General features: G+C 36.6%; 1 protein-coding gene across 3 annotated transcripts in view; it reads left to right on the forward strand.

The window, feature by feature from the left end:
* The first annotated feature begins 230 nt into the window (after window positions 1–230).
* Window positions 231–15,083, forward strand: part of COL14A1 (collagen type XIV alpha 1 chain) — a 251,509-nt gene continuing 236,656 nt past the window's right edge. For 2 of the 3 annotated variants that reach the window (XM_053715321.1, XM_053715322.1), the window contains exon 1: window positions 232–427. The gene's annotated coding sequence lies outside the window, so the exon portion shown is untranslated. Of the gene's footprint in view, window positions 428–15,083 lie in introns of all 3 variants that reach the window. The other variant, XM_053715323.1, reaches the window with a different exon arrangement.

Genomic DNA, 15,083 nt, shown 5'->3' on the forward strand with positions numbered 1-15,083 from the left:
AAATACTTGAATTATATATAAAGTTGTGCTTGTTTGAATTATTGCAGTGCAGTAAACTTTTTAAATAGTGTCATTGCTCAAACTCACATCAATCAAAGTTTAGGTGAAGTTTGTAGAAAGGTAAATTAAAGAGGAGGGGTTTGAAGGGGTTTTGAGTGTCAGTGATTAGCCCTGTGGTTTTCTTTATCCACCTTCTGGTTTATAATTGGCTGCCTGCACTGCCTTGCTTTCTTTTTTTCTCTTGCTATCAGATGAAGTGCTCTGAACGAAGCAGAAGCTAGGGAGCTGGTGAGTTGCCCTGTCAGCCCTGGAAGTTCCCACTTCACACTGGAGTCCTGGAAAGGCAGTCTAGGAAGGTTTTCAGCTGTACTGCAACATACCAACTATATACTGTAGTTCCCAAACGCCTTAACTAATGACTGTACAGGTAAGTTGTTTTTTTTATACTTCTGTGAATATTTAAGATTTGTATTACTTTAGAACAGTTAACTCACTAATCTAATATTATATATGCACCAGAGAAATGTGTTCTTAAATATCAATACAAGGTGCATTACATTTTAATAGCTTAAAACAAGTTAGTAATTTTCAATTATAAACAACAGTTCATCATAGATTACTTACAGTTGTAACAATTTCAGACATGTATTTATTATATATATATATATTAAAAAAGAAAGTGAAGTAAATCTCAGCGCTAGGAGATAGTATGCAGGACTACTTGTCTATTTTCTCATATATCCACATATATTATTTCAGACAGAAGATGATTGATCTATAGTCCTGCACAGTTATTAAGTGGATAGTCCTTGGAGCAGTGATTTTTAAATACAGTCCACAGTACTGGTTCCTATTTGCCTATAAGCTCAGCAGCTCGTCGGATATGGAGTTGTCCTCTTCACAGTGAGGTCCCTCCCACTCACTGTATGTATGGATGTATTTTACAAATATATATATATATATAGAGAGAGATAGATAGATAGATAGATAGATAGATGATAGATAGATAGATGTGCTGTATGTATGTACACCAAGAAGTGGTGTTTTTTAAGATTATCATCTTTCACTGATGATAAAAAATCTAGAGATAACATTTTATCTAGTCCATTCAATGAATGTTAAAGAAAGGGAAAATACCAATTTCTTACTTACTCATCCACTAATATACCTTACCAGCCCTAATATAGTGTGAATTTGTGTGTATGTATGTTTGTGTATGTATGTGCATGTGTGTATGTGTGTGTGTGTGATATGTGTGTGTGCATGTCTGTGTGTGTATGTATGTGTTTGTGTATATATGTGTTTATGTGTGTGTTTGTGTATATGTGTATGTGTGAGTGTATGTGTGTGTGTATTTATAGATGTGTCTGTGTTTCTGTGTGTGTGTGTGTATGTATGTTTGTGTATGTATGTACATGTGTGTATGTGTGTGTATATGTATGTGTTTTGTGTGTGTTTGTGTATACGTTTATGTGTGTGTGTATTTATATACATATCTGTGATTGTGTGTGTGTGAGAGTGTATGAGTTTGTGTATTTTTAAATGTATGTACTGTACATGTGTGTGTCTGTGTGTGTATGTATGTGTTTTTGCGTGTGTTTGTGTATATGTGTGTGTGTGTGTGGGTGTATATGTTTGTGTATTTATATACATGTCTGTGTTTGTGTATACATGTATGTGTGAGCGAGTGTATGTGTTTTTGTGTGTGTTTGTGTGTGCGAGTGTATGTGTTTGTGTATTTATATACGTCTGTGTTTGTGAATACATGTATGTGTGTGCGAGTGTATGTGTTTGTGTATTTATATATGTATGTGTGTTCGTGTGTGTGTATGCAACTTTTAAATAATTATTTTATGGAATAAGTTAACCAGAAGCAGTTTGTTAACCATTCTAAATCCATTCTATCAATGAAGCTGCAATATCTAGTAATTGGATATAATTACACAACTTTACCTAGTGAGCTATTTCCTCCCTGTGTCTATTTGATTTATTGTTTATCTGTATTAAACATGTTGTGCAAGTTTGTTGTGTTTGTTATAGGAAGGATAGACGACTCTTAATTGTTTGCTTTGGTTTAATTTGTTCAAACATTGCTTCCTAGAAGTTTGCCATTGGATGATCTTTTCTGTGTACTTTTCATTCATTTTTAAATAGTGTTAAAGGTTTTTAACTTTCATAATCTTGAAGCAAAGTAATCAGAGGTTACACTTTTCAGTATTTTTAATCTTTTGATTACCTGGTTAGGGCAAACATTTTTTTGCACTTGGAGGGATGGGTTTCTCTCAAGAATTTCTCTTAAGGTGTTTTTGCCTGGAGCTACATATCTAGGAAGATTCCACTCATCAGTCTTGTGGTTGAAGGTTTGGAATCCTCAGTCTGTTAATCCTCTTGTGTGGTGGAGATTAGTGCAACGCTTTTGCCAACAATACAGTCTGAAGTGGGACGACAAATTGATGTTGTACACTGTCCGTTTAACTAGTTTTGTTCAGTGCAGCAATTATGAGCATAGAACAAGAGTGCAAAGTATTTGTTGTATTAATTCAATGTGAAGGGTTTTCTACAGGTTCAAAATCAGTTTTAGTAAGTGGAGTAAAGTTTTTTGTTAAACTCATATTGAATAACTGCTTAGTATCAGAAAACTCTGGTTATTTCTCTCTACAGTGTACAGACCGTGCATATGGTATTTATTATGTTGTAGGTGCAATTAGCAGTAATCATTTATAGATTAAAATGAATGTTTCAGTCATAAAATAATTATAATTTATGAGTAAATAATTGAATGATCTGAAGTTATAAACACACATAGGCATTAGGCATTTATGTTAAATTGCTCACAGAAGTCTTAATCGGTTGCTTGAGATCTGAATTATGTGCAAATCTATAAAACACTCAATTTTTCACCAATATTCAGCTGTTTTGTATTTTATGGCTAGCTAACCATTTTAGATTAGGGGTCTAGTGTTTTTTTTATTTCATGTACAGGGACTGAAAGGACATTTTAGAATTGTATTTTCTTCATGGAAACACATATGAACGCTCCTATATACATCTAAATCTACAGACCCAGAAACATATACTTTTTTGTCATAACAAAGAAAATCTAACAGTATTTCTGCAATGAACTTTAGTTTGCAAAAATACTTAGGTAAACTACGTGTATACGTTGATAATTGGGCATGCTTAAAATACTTATGACATCACGCTTGATGTCACCACCTGTACGTGGAGCATGTGCATATGTTAGAATGGCATGCGCACAACTCATCTGTGTATGCCAATGTTGCTGAGAACACAAGAACAATTATGACAGAGGGCTTGATATCAAATGGTGCGCTAACTTTAAAGTGAAAGTCAATCCTAGCATTGTACAAATGCTAGGATTGACTATTGTATCAAAAAAAGGGGACTTTCATTCATGAAGTATAAGATACTTCATGTAGAAAGCTCCTTTATTTGTTACAACTGATCGCCGTTCTTAGTTGATACAGCTGCCCACGGCTTAACCATATTTTTGCTAAGAGGTGACGTTTTCACCTCTTAGCCAATAGCCGTGCGGTAAATCCGGCTCCCATGGGCGCCAAACCAGATTTACCGCTCGGCTATTAGCTAAGACGTGAAAACGTCACCTCTTAGCAAAAAAAAAGTTTTAGCCATGGGCTGCCGTAGCAGCTAAGAACGGCGATCGATTGAAATAAATAAAGGAGCTTTCTACATGAAGTATCTTATACTTCATGAATGAAAGTCCCCTTTATTTGTTTCAATAGTCAATCCTAGCGTTTCACTTTAAAGTGCGAAATATTGAAATATCGTGCCCGCACTAAATTGTGCGCATATTACAAATTGAAAATGAACACGACTGCACAAGCGCACACTAAATTTGCACTCGTCGCGTTAACGCGACTGAAGATCTCACATAAAGGGTTAGGGCTAAATAAAAAGTTGCACCAAACACAAGATAAACACATTAAAATAAACTGTTACACTCAAAAAATTATTTACATAAATATTAAAAATAAAAAGTTATGAGGGTTAAAAGGTATATGGTTTGTGGCAAGGTATTTGAATGGAAAGGGCTATAATATATATGTGTATGTATATATATATATATATATATATATATATATATATATATATATATATATATATATATATAGTAGTAAGCAATTTCCAGTTCAGCCCACCAGTAGCCAACTCGCCTGGGTGCAATGATATACCATGAAATAGAAAGCAAAAGAATGCACTCTCAGGACTTTTCCACAAAAAAAACAATTTAATGGAACGTTTTCGGGGTTCACAACCCCTTCATCAGCATGCAAAACAAACAAAATTCAACTCATTTATAGTGTTACATATCAATTACATCACATCAACCTTAGTGTCTCTCCAAAGGAAAAGTGCGCCAATTTTTCGAGTTTGGAACGCATATTGCGTTCCACAGTGCTATCCGAAACCGGAAGTTGTATTACCTCACTTCCGGTTTACGGATTCAACAGACAAAACGTGAAATTAATGATAAAGTAGTGTACTCTACAATTTCAAACGTATTAAAGTGACATACTAATTTGGGGGACTTATTATAGCAAAAGTGTGCCACATTATAATAACTGCCTAGAAAATTTGTGATAGATATACATTGTCAGATGTTGCTACATCCGGTCGGCATAGAAACAGTAACTATGGTAATCATAAACAATTCTGATTGCCAAAAGGTGCCATAATTTACAATAGTATGCCAGCTGAATGAAACAACAATTTTCATAGTGTCAAAAGTAGCGTGTACTCAAATTATATACCATCATATTGTATATATAAAAAGAATAATAATTTAAAAATTAAATAATTAAAAAATAAAAATTGAACCATATGACAGTACAATTGATTGGAATGGCAAGTTACAAATGTAATGTTGCAAATGTGAATGCTATGACTTACAATGTATCGCCAGTATATTACAGCAAAGTGGCGTTAAACATGTATAATGCTACACTGAATTCGCAAGCAAATGGATATCAAATTAGAGCAGTATACAGAAGAATGAATATATATAACAATATTATAGGGCTGTGCTATTGGACTGCTTTTTCGTTAGGGCACAATTTTCACTTGAATTAAATTTTGGCCATTAGGGGGTTATGGCTTGCAACGGCCTAAATGTGAATATCTGTGCCAACAATCAAATGAGGGGGGTAACCTTATTTCAGAATTCTAGCCTCAAGTATAATTGCAAAAAACAGGGATATATGAGAAAAGGTAATAAAGGTAAGGATCATGGACATATATAGCTCATATAGATACTATCCACCTCTGGAACTTATCCAAGTGGATGTGACTTTTTAGTGTCCGTTTTTAAGACTGGTGGTGCATGTTAAAGCAATGGGTAATGGCTCACGGCGGACCAGGCTTCCACAGAGAAGGTGGAGACAGATGTCCCCCCTAAACCATGCCGTTAGGCGCACAACACTTGCCCCTACAACTAGGGGAAAATGAAATGTGTGCCAAAACGGAGCCACAATGTCCACCTGGCATACCCCAAGTATGTGGCACCCCAGTTGTTGATCACATAATGCTCTTAAAGTCCGGCATGGTGTTCAGGCCACCTGGTTGTATTGTGCCTAATCTGAACATCCACTGGGCCTCTCGTCTCAGGAGTTGCTTATTCCGGTCGCCACCCCGATCCAATGGGGGTATGTGGTCGATTAGAATGTAGCGGATGGAAGATACTGAGTGTCCCTTGTTAGCGCAGTGTCGCGCTACTGGCTGTTCGGAATCGCAGTTTTTAAGTGCTGTCCTTATGGCGTGGCGATGATTGGCCATACGCTCCCGAAGTGTGCCAGAGGTCTTCCCTATGTAGAAACAGGAACATGGACAAAACAATAAATATATAACGTGAGTGGTGGTACACGTTATGGAGTGCCGGATAGAGAATGTTCGATTGGTGTGTGGGTGATGGAAGACTTTGGTACCCACTAGGCCATTACACGTTGTGCAGCCCAAACAGCGATAGGAGCCCCTTATATTCCTTTTCATCCCAGTTGAAAAACACTGTTTGGGGTCCGTTTTCACCAGAAGGTCTTTGAGATTAGTTCCCCTCTTAAACCCAACCATAGGTCGTAGGTTATGAGTAAATGTGAGTTTTGGGTCTGAAGACATAATTGGCCAGTGTTGTCGGAGAATTTGGCCAATATTTTTTGTCACTGGAGTAAAAGTGGTGGACATAATGAGCTTATCACTAGCGTCCCTTTTGGGTTTAGGTATAATTAATTCTGTCTGTGTTAGCCTTGAAACAGATTCCATAGCATCATGGATTATCGGGATCTTGTAGCCCCTGTTCTGGAACTTCTCACCCACTCCTTTCAATTGGGAGACCCCCGTTACAGGATTCAAATTATTGCGCATTGTTCTTATGCATTGTGATTTTACAATGCCCTTTAATAGGGCTGGGGGATGGCAACTATCTGCCCTTAGTATAGAGTTGCGGTCGGTGGGTTTATGATACAATGTGGTTCCTAAATTGTTAGAATCCTTGAAAACTGTCAAGTCCAAGAAATGAATGGATAAAGTGTCAGCTGTCATCTTAAACTTGACGTTGTTAGTCGTGTTATTAAGCACATCAAACCATTTGTGGAGTTCCTCCAGGCCCCCTCGCCACACCAAGAAAATGTCATCTATGTATCTGTAATAACAGATGATAGATACATTCGGCGTATTCCACAGGTACATGTTTTCAAATTGTGACATATAAATGTTGGCGTACGAGGGGGCCATGGAGGAACCCATGGCTGTGCCAGCAGTTTGCAAATAAAAACTGTTTTCGAACCGAAAATAGTTTTTGAACAGACAGAATTCAATGAGGGACAGTAAAAATCCTACTGGGGGACCCTCATAAAGGGGGTTACCTGTGAGGTGCTCTTGTATAGCTTTAAGTCCGTCAAGATGGGGTATAATGGTGTACAGACTGTTGACATCCAGAGTGACGAGTAAATCATCTGGCTGGATGTCAACAGTCCGTATTTTACGAATGAAATCATTCGTATCCATAACGTAAGACCGTGTTTCCTTCACCACTGGCTGTAAGAGTACGTCTACATATTGTGCTATAGGTTGGGTGAGTGACTCCCTGGCTGACACAATAGGACGGCCCAGTGGGTGGTCTAATGTTTTATGGATTTTGGGGATTATTGTATCAAAAAAAGGGGACTTTCATTCATGAAGTATAAGATACTTCATGTAGAAAGCTCCTTTATTTGTTTCAACTGATCGCCGTTCTTAGTTGATACAGCAGCCCACGGCTTAACCTTAACTTTTTTTTTGCTAAGAGGTGACGTTTTCACCTCTTAGCCAATAGCCGTGCGGTAAATCCGGCTCCCATGGGCGCCAAACCAGATTTACCGCTCGGCTATTAGCTAAGACGTGAAAACGTCACCTCTTAGCAAAAAAAAAGTTTTAGCCATGGGCTGCCGTAGCAGCTAAGAACGGCGATCGATTGAAACAAATAAAGGAGCTTTCTACATGAAGTATCTTATACTTCATGAATGAAAGTCCCCTTTATTTGTTTCAATAGTCAATCCTAGCGTTTCACTTTAAAGTGCGAAATATTGAAATATCGTGCCCGCACTAAATTGTGCGCATATTACAAATTGAAAATGAACACGACTGCACAAGCGCACACGAAATTTGCACTCGTCGCGTTAACGCGACTGAAGATCTCACATAAAGGGTTAGGGCTAAATAAAAAGTTGCACCAAACACAAGATAAACACATTAAAATAAACTGTTACACTCAAAAAATTATTTACATAAATATTAAAAATAAAAAGTTATGAGGGTTAAAAGGTATATGGTTTGTGGCAAGGTATTTGAATGGAAAGGGCTATAATATATATGTGTATGTATATATATATATATATATATATATATATATATATATATATATACATACATACCTAAATACACATATAAATACGTATATACAAATGTATACACATAAATACATATGTATATATAGTTGGAGTCCTTTCCACTCAAATACCTAAAAACATAAAAATGTATTTTTATTCAATTTGAATATTTAATAATTAGGTAGATTACGAGTTTTGCGTTACGGCTTTTAATGCTGAAGAAATGGCAATTTCTGCATAATGGCAGTAACGCACTATTATGAGTTGTGTCGGTATAGCTATATCACAAGAATTTTAGCCTGTAACTCAACGTCCATTTCGCACTCAAAAAATTACGTTTTTGAGTGGGATTTTCATAGCGCCGGTATTACAGGTTGTGCGGTAAGGCCAAAATGCTTGTGTTACAGCCTATACCGACACAATCCATACCGCCATCTAAGAGCAATAGTTATGAGTTTTGTCTAACAAAAATGTTTCACAAAACTAATAACTAAACTGTTACAAAGTACACTAACACCCATAAACTATTAACCCCTAAACCTCCGTCCTCCCACATCGCAAACACTATATTAAACTTATTAACCCCTAACCCCCTGCCCACCCACATCGTGACTATTAAATGCATTTATTAACCCCTAATCTGCCGCCCCTGACATCGCCAACACTATAATAAAGCTATTAACCCCTAATCTGCCACTCCCCGACATCGCAGACACTATAATAAAGTTATTAACCCCTAAACCTCCGGCCTCCCACATCTCCGCAACTAAATAAACCTATTAACCCCTAAACCGCCAGCCCCCACATTGCAAAACACTAAATGAAACTATTAACCCCTAAACCTAACACCCCCCTAACTTTAAATTAAAAATTACAATATAACTATATTTAAAATAAATAAAAACTTACCTGTGAAATAAAAATAAATCTAACATTAAACTATAAATTAACCTAACCTTACTATTCTAATAAAATAAAAAATACTACCAATTAAAAAATCTAAATTACAAATTTAAAAAACCTAACACTACGAGAAAAATAAAAAAATCTAAAATTACAAAAAATAATAAACACTAAATTACGAAAAATAAAAAACACGAAGCTTACAAAACATAATAAATGAAATGATCAAAAATAAAAACAATTACACCTAATGTAATAGCCCTATAAAAATAAAAACACCCCCTAGCCTACAATAAACTACCAATAGCCCTTAAAAGGGCCTTTTGTAGGGCATTGCCCTATGTTAAACAGCTCTTTTACCTGTAAAAAAAATACAAAGTCCCCCCAACAGTAAAACGCACCACCCAACCAACCCCCCAAAATAAAAAAACCCTTAAAGGGCATTCAGCTCTTTTTCATTGCCCTTAAAAGGGCATTTAGCTCTTTTTCAAATTGCCCAAACCCTGAAAAGCCCTGAAAAAAAACCACCCCAAAAAATAAAAAAAATACCTAACACTAACCCCAGAATATCTACTCAAGGTTCCTGAAGTCCGGACATTCATCTCCATCCAGACGGCGAGAAGTCTTCACCCAGGCAGTGACATCTTCATTCATCGCGGGGGCGTCTTCTATTTTCATCCCGGCAGAGTGGAGCGGCGATGACATCCAGCGAGGAGTGTCCTCTTCATAAGGTCCCCGCCATACACTGAAGTGGCGGATTAGGGGTTAAAACATTTTTTGGTGTCGGCGATGTCGGGGCAGCAGATTAGGGGTGTTTAGACTTGGGGTTTATGTTAGGGTGTTAGTTTTAAACGTAACTTTTTTCCCCATAGACATCAATGGGGGGGATTTTTCATTCCTCACTTCAGGTGTTTTTTCTAACACTCTCTTTATATTGATGTCTATGGGGGAAAGCGTGCACAAGCATGTCAAAGCAGTCCTTGGATTTTGTGCGGTATGGAGCTTAACGCTACCATATCGCACGCACAAGGAAACTTTTCAGTAACTCGTAAAGGCAGCGCTATAGAGAGTGAAATAACGCAACTTTTTTGGCATTAGTTTCGCACCCTGTTTGGCGCAAAACTCGTTATCTAGGTGAATGTGTTTTACTGTGTATGTACTGTAAATATTTGACACTACAATGTTCTTCACATAGGGGAAAATGTATGTATTTTTAAATAGATATTCCCATTTACACCTGTATATACTGATACCTAAATATATAAAGCTATATATATATATATATATATATATATATATAATAGATATTTAAAAATAAATAGAATATTTTCTTTTATGTGAGGAGCATTGGAATGTAAAATTTTCACAGCTACCTTCGGGTTAGCATAGTTGGTCTAATGGCCTAAAGTGTGACGGGTTATTTTGCTTTAAGTAACACACAAAGAGCAGTGATTTGACTTCTCTTGACCGCCAGGAGCAAACACAAAGCAAAGTTTAAGACTCATAGTTGACAGTAGAAATATACATCACTACTGTATGGCAGTGTAACAACCGTATTGGCTGCTAGTAACAGATCAGTAAGTTTGCACTGTAACTTATTCCCAGGCTATACATCATGAACTGTGTCTCAGGAAACTTTTAAGTGTCCATTTTTTTTAATAGATTTTACTGGACAACCTGACAGTGAACTTTCCAGATAAAACTCTATTTGCCAGTGATTAATTGGTTTTTTTTTATAGATGATTAAATTTTACCATGTTGGATGTTAATCACATTGTACACAATTTAACCCTTGAGAAACACTTTAGAACGACTGCTCATGAAATATGTAAAGATGACACACAAGATAAGGGAGGTGTTACTATTAAAATCCAATATGGTGCTGATTTTGGCACTACCTGTGATTCCTTCCCACTGTTTGAATTAGAACTTGAGTCATATTGTGATGCTACATCTAGGATTTCCCACACAGGTTTGGTCTTTTATCCCACAAAATCTCATTGTTTATTTTTGTATAGTTTCATAAAAAAGTTGAAGAACATCTTATAACTTTATTAGAATAAGTATATGTTAATAAATTTTATTTATGTAGCAAAAGACCAAGCAGGACTACAAGGCACTTGCATTAAATCAAGATTAGAGCTTTATTTTTTGAACATTAAAATCCACAAAAACGAGCCTGACAGCTCCTAAGACAAAGTGTCTTACGCGTTTCGGCTTAGGGAATAGCCTTACTCATAGACATGTCTGTGACCCGGAGCTACTGGCTTAAATAGCAAGTGCTCAGGGTCACAGGTTAAAAGCAGCTGTCAGTTTTAAATGGTGAGTATCACAATAATGGGCATTGATAGATTGAATTTTTTGACTCCCCTATTAGACAAGTTGATTTGATTAGTTACACTAGATCAATTGTTACCAATGTATACAAAATGAACTAATACATATAAATTCACAAAGTAAACATAGACTGAATCTATTACCACATTAAGTTTCACCTAAGAGATGAACTGTATAGGCAACCGTAGTTTCTTTCTAGCCAGGGAGAAATACACTCATAGTGTCATCTTGTAGGTATAAGCTGTAAAAGACATATACAATGAATTAACACTTTCTAACAATCAGAGACAGTCAGGGCATAAGGAGCATATTAACTGTTAACATGTAACTGGTTATCCTGGCTAGAGCTAACTATTGGGGATGATTGCTATCTTAAGCTTCAATTGGTACCCTAAAACTTTGTTAGCACTTATTATTAATAACCTTAACTAGGCATTGCAGGACTCAGTAAACTCAATTTGAACTGTTTAAACACAGGATTTGGACTGACTAAACTATGCATTGTACAGTGCAGCTCTATAGATAAGAAGACAAATATATACAAAGAAATAAGTGATAAAGATTGACAATATTAGCCGTTGCTGATATTATATCTTCCCAAATGGCTAGTATACTTTGTTGTATGTAGTAAACTATGCTACCACTCTTGTGTATTCGAAATAGATCCATAAGTAAACTTTGTTTACAAGATACTAATCAATAGAGCTATGTGCTTGGTATGCATGAAATTTTGTGACACATACTAAATTGTTACAGCCTTTATCTGATTCTTTTCCAAAAGTTAATAATGTCTCCCTCAATATTGAAACCAAGGGGTTTTCTAGTTTTTAACTGGAATATCCAGAATGCTTCTTGGTACATCAATTTACTTGTGGTGTCCCCTCCTCTTTCTGGGCTCCTGATCTGTTCAATGACCTGCCAGACAAAGCTTTTGACATTTTTGTCATGCACACTGATGAAATGCCTAGCAAGGTCTGATACTTCAGCACCATTCTCAACATTGTTGAGGTGCTCTCTTATACGCGACCGTACTTCCCTAGTAGAGCACCCTACATACTGTTTTTTACATGATGTGCACTCCACAAGATAAACAACGTTGGACGAGCGACAGTTGGTGCAACTCAGGAGGTCATACATTCTCTGAGTTACTTTCGACTGGAAACTTTTCGTAACTCTGGTGTGACCACATGCAATACACTTAGAGAAATGGCATTTATAGTGCCCCTTGACACTGAGCCAACTGCTTGCTACTGTGGTTCGTTTTTTTAGCATGCTGGGAGATAGTATGTTGGAAAGTGTGCAACCCCTTCTGGCTGAAAATTTGCAGCCCTTGCTGACATAGTCTTTGAGACTACCCTCTGCTGACAGGATAGGCAGATGTTTGTTTATTATGTTGCAAATCTGGTCAAATTGTGAGCTGTATGTCGTCACAAAAAGGGGTGCTGACCGATCGAAAGTTCTCGGTCGCGTCCCATTAGTGTTACTGGCCAACATACTGCACCTGTTCATCCTAGTGACCTCAAGGAATGCTCTGTTGACGGTTTTAGTTGCATATCCTCTTGCTAGAAGTTGAGATTTGAGGATCTCACTTTCTTGCAGAAAATTTGCCTCTTCGGTGCAATTACGTTTAATTCGTATGAATTGCCCTTTGGCTAATCCAAAACCTGTGTGCTTGGGATGATTGCTACGTGCATGTAGCAATGCATTAGACATAATGGGCTTTCTATACAAACTGGTGACTACCTTTCCAGAGTTGGGTTCACCCTGAAGGATGAGATCCAAATAAGGAATCTGTATGGTATCATGCTGGAAAGTGAATTGTAAGTTTAAATCATTTAGATTAATATATTGGATAAAGTCTGTCAGATGTTGTTCATTACCAGTCCAGACAATCAGTAAATCATCAATATAACGTTTATACGTTTTAATATAGCCTTTGAAGGGGTTACTCTCTGCATAGACGTGGGATATTTCCCACCATGCCATGAAGATGTTAGCATAGGCAGGGGCGAATTTGGCCCCCATGGCGGTCCCACGTCTCTGCAGAAAGTACTCACCCCCAAACCTAAAAAAGTTGTGGCTCAGAAGAAAATCTAATACCCTCATGATATAGTCTATTAGTAAAGGGTCATAGTTGCTATGTTGTTTTAGAAAAAATAAATTTTATTTGACAAAACTTGAGAGAGAAGTTTTTCAGTCTTTGAAAACCAAGGAACATTTGGGTATTCAGCAAGCCTATAAAGGCTGTAGTGTAGTTGTGATAAATACAATATATATCACAATGCTCTTAGTTGAGTGAATCTTATACCAAGCTTTCCTCTGACCCTACTTAAGTATTTCAGAGAGATGTTGAAGATTTTCTTGATGATGACTTATATTTAGATTGACACTTAACTACCTTATGTTCCTATATTTTTGTTTTTACTTCCCAAGGTACATAAATCCTTAGTTAACGTTACAGCAAGGCCTATAGAGTCTGGCATAAGTTCCCACTTTCAAAACCTTTTTTTAATTGGATTGATATCCTTCTCAAACCATTGGTGGAACTGCTACCATCCTTTCTCAAAGATAGTAAACATCTACTGTCCCTTATAGAAGAGGTTTAATGGAATGCTAATATGTCTTGGATTACAGTTGATGTAGTTATACACAGCCATTCCTCACCACTTAGGCTTATGAGCAGTTAGTTTTGTTTAGAGAAATTCACCAATTATTCTGTTGAATTGAATGGGTTCAAAATACATGTCTTAGAATTCCTACTTACACGTAATTATTTTGAATTTGACGGTTCATTTTATCTCCAAAGATGTGGGGCAGCCATGGGAGCAAAGTTTGACCCTTCTTTTGCCATCCTGTTTATGGGTTTTTGGGGGCTCCAACGTCTTTGGAGAATTAAATCAGTTTAGGGAACACATAGTCATGTACAAAAGATATATTGATGACCTAATCTTTATGGCATTACTTAGTTGATTATTTAAATGTGATTAACTGTGGTTTACAATTCACACACAGTTTTGATGTTTATTCAGTTCCCTATTTAGATTTGATGTTATGTGGTGATGTTGATTATAAAGTGGTTCATACATATCTCTATAGGAAACCCATTGCTTCTAACTCCCTTTTACATGCAAACCGTTTACATCCCAGGCATTGTAGATTTGGGGTGGCTAAAGGACAATTTATGTGGGTTAAATGTAACTGCTTACGTGAAGATTTAAAAGCACATCTATTACAGAAATGTGTTAATTGATAAGGTTAAAACGAGATCCAATTCTTATGATAAGACAGTGTTTGTCTCTAATTTTAGCACATAATATGATAAGGTGTGTAATATTGTCAGGAAAACACCCATTTTTAGAATTGTATGAAGTAATCCGGAAGGGTGTTATTTTGTCAGTAAACGTAACAAAACATTAGGCAACATTCAAGCTCTGAGTATGACTTGGAATAAAAAGAAATCAATACAATCTAGCTGGTTATCTTTTAAGGGTCATTATAAATGTGTTGGCCGTTCATGCAAAGCAAAGCGACCATACAATGTTCTGTTCAATATTCCTGTGTAGTGTGACTCAGAAAGAATACTATTTAGATTATTGTACCAATTGCAGAACAAGGTTTGTTGTCTATCTAGTCTGGTCCAGACTTTGTAATTGTCAATCTGTGGGACGTACCATTCGGGAGGCTTGTGAATGATTACACAAGCACCTAAATGATATAGATAAGACAATCCATTGCTCTGCATTGGCATCTTATTTTATTACAGAACATCAAGGGTATACACTACACTTTAAATTGTGTGGCATTGAACATGTAAAGAGGTTACCAAGAGGATGGGAGACTCTTTGCTTGCTAAAAGAGAAGCTTTCTGGATTTTTTACTTATGTACACGGGTTCTACTAGGCTTTAATATTTAATCTGATATTAATATTTTCTGGCAGAGAAGTA

The sequence above is a fragment of the Bombina bombina genome, chromosome 5 (genome assembly GCF_027579735.1).
Source record: "Bombina bombina isolate aBomBom1 chromosome 5, aBomBom1.pri, whole genome shotgun sequence".
Taxonomy (NCBI): domain Eukaryota; kingdom Metazoa; phylum Chordata; class Amphibia; order Anura; family Bombinatoridae; genus Bombina; species Bombina bombina.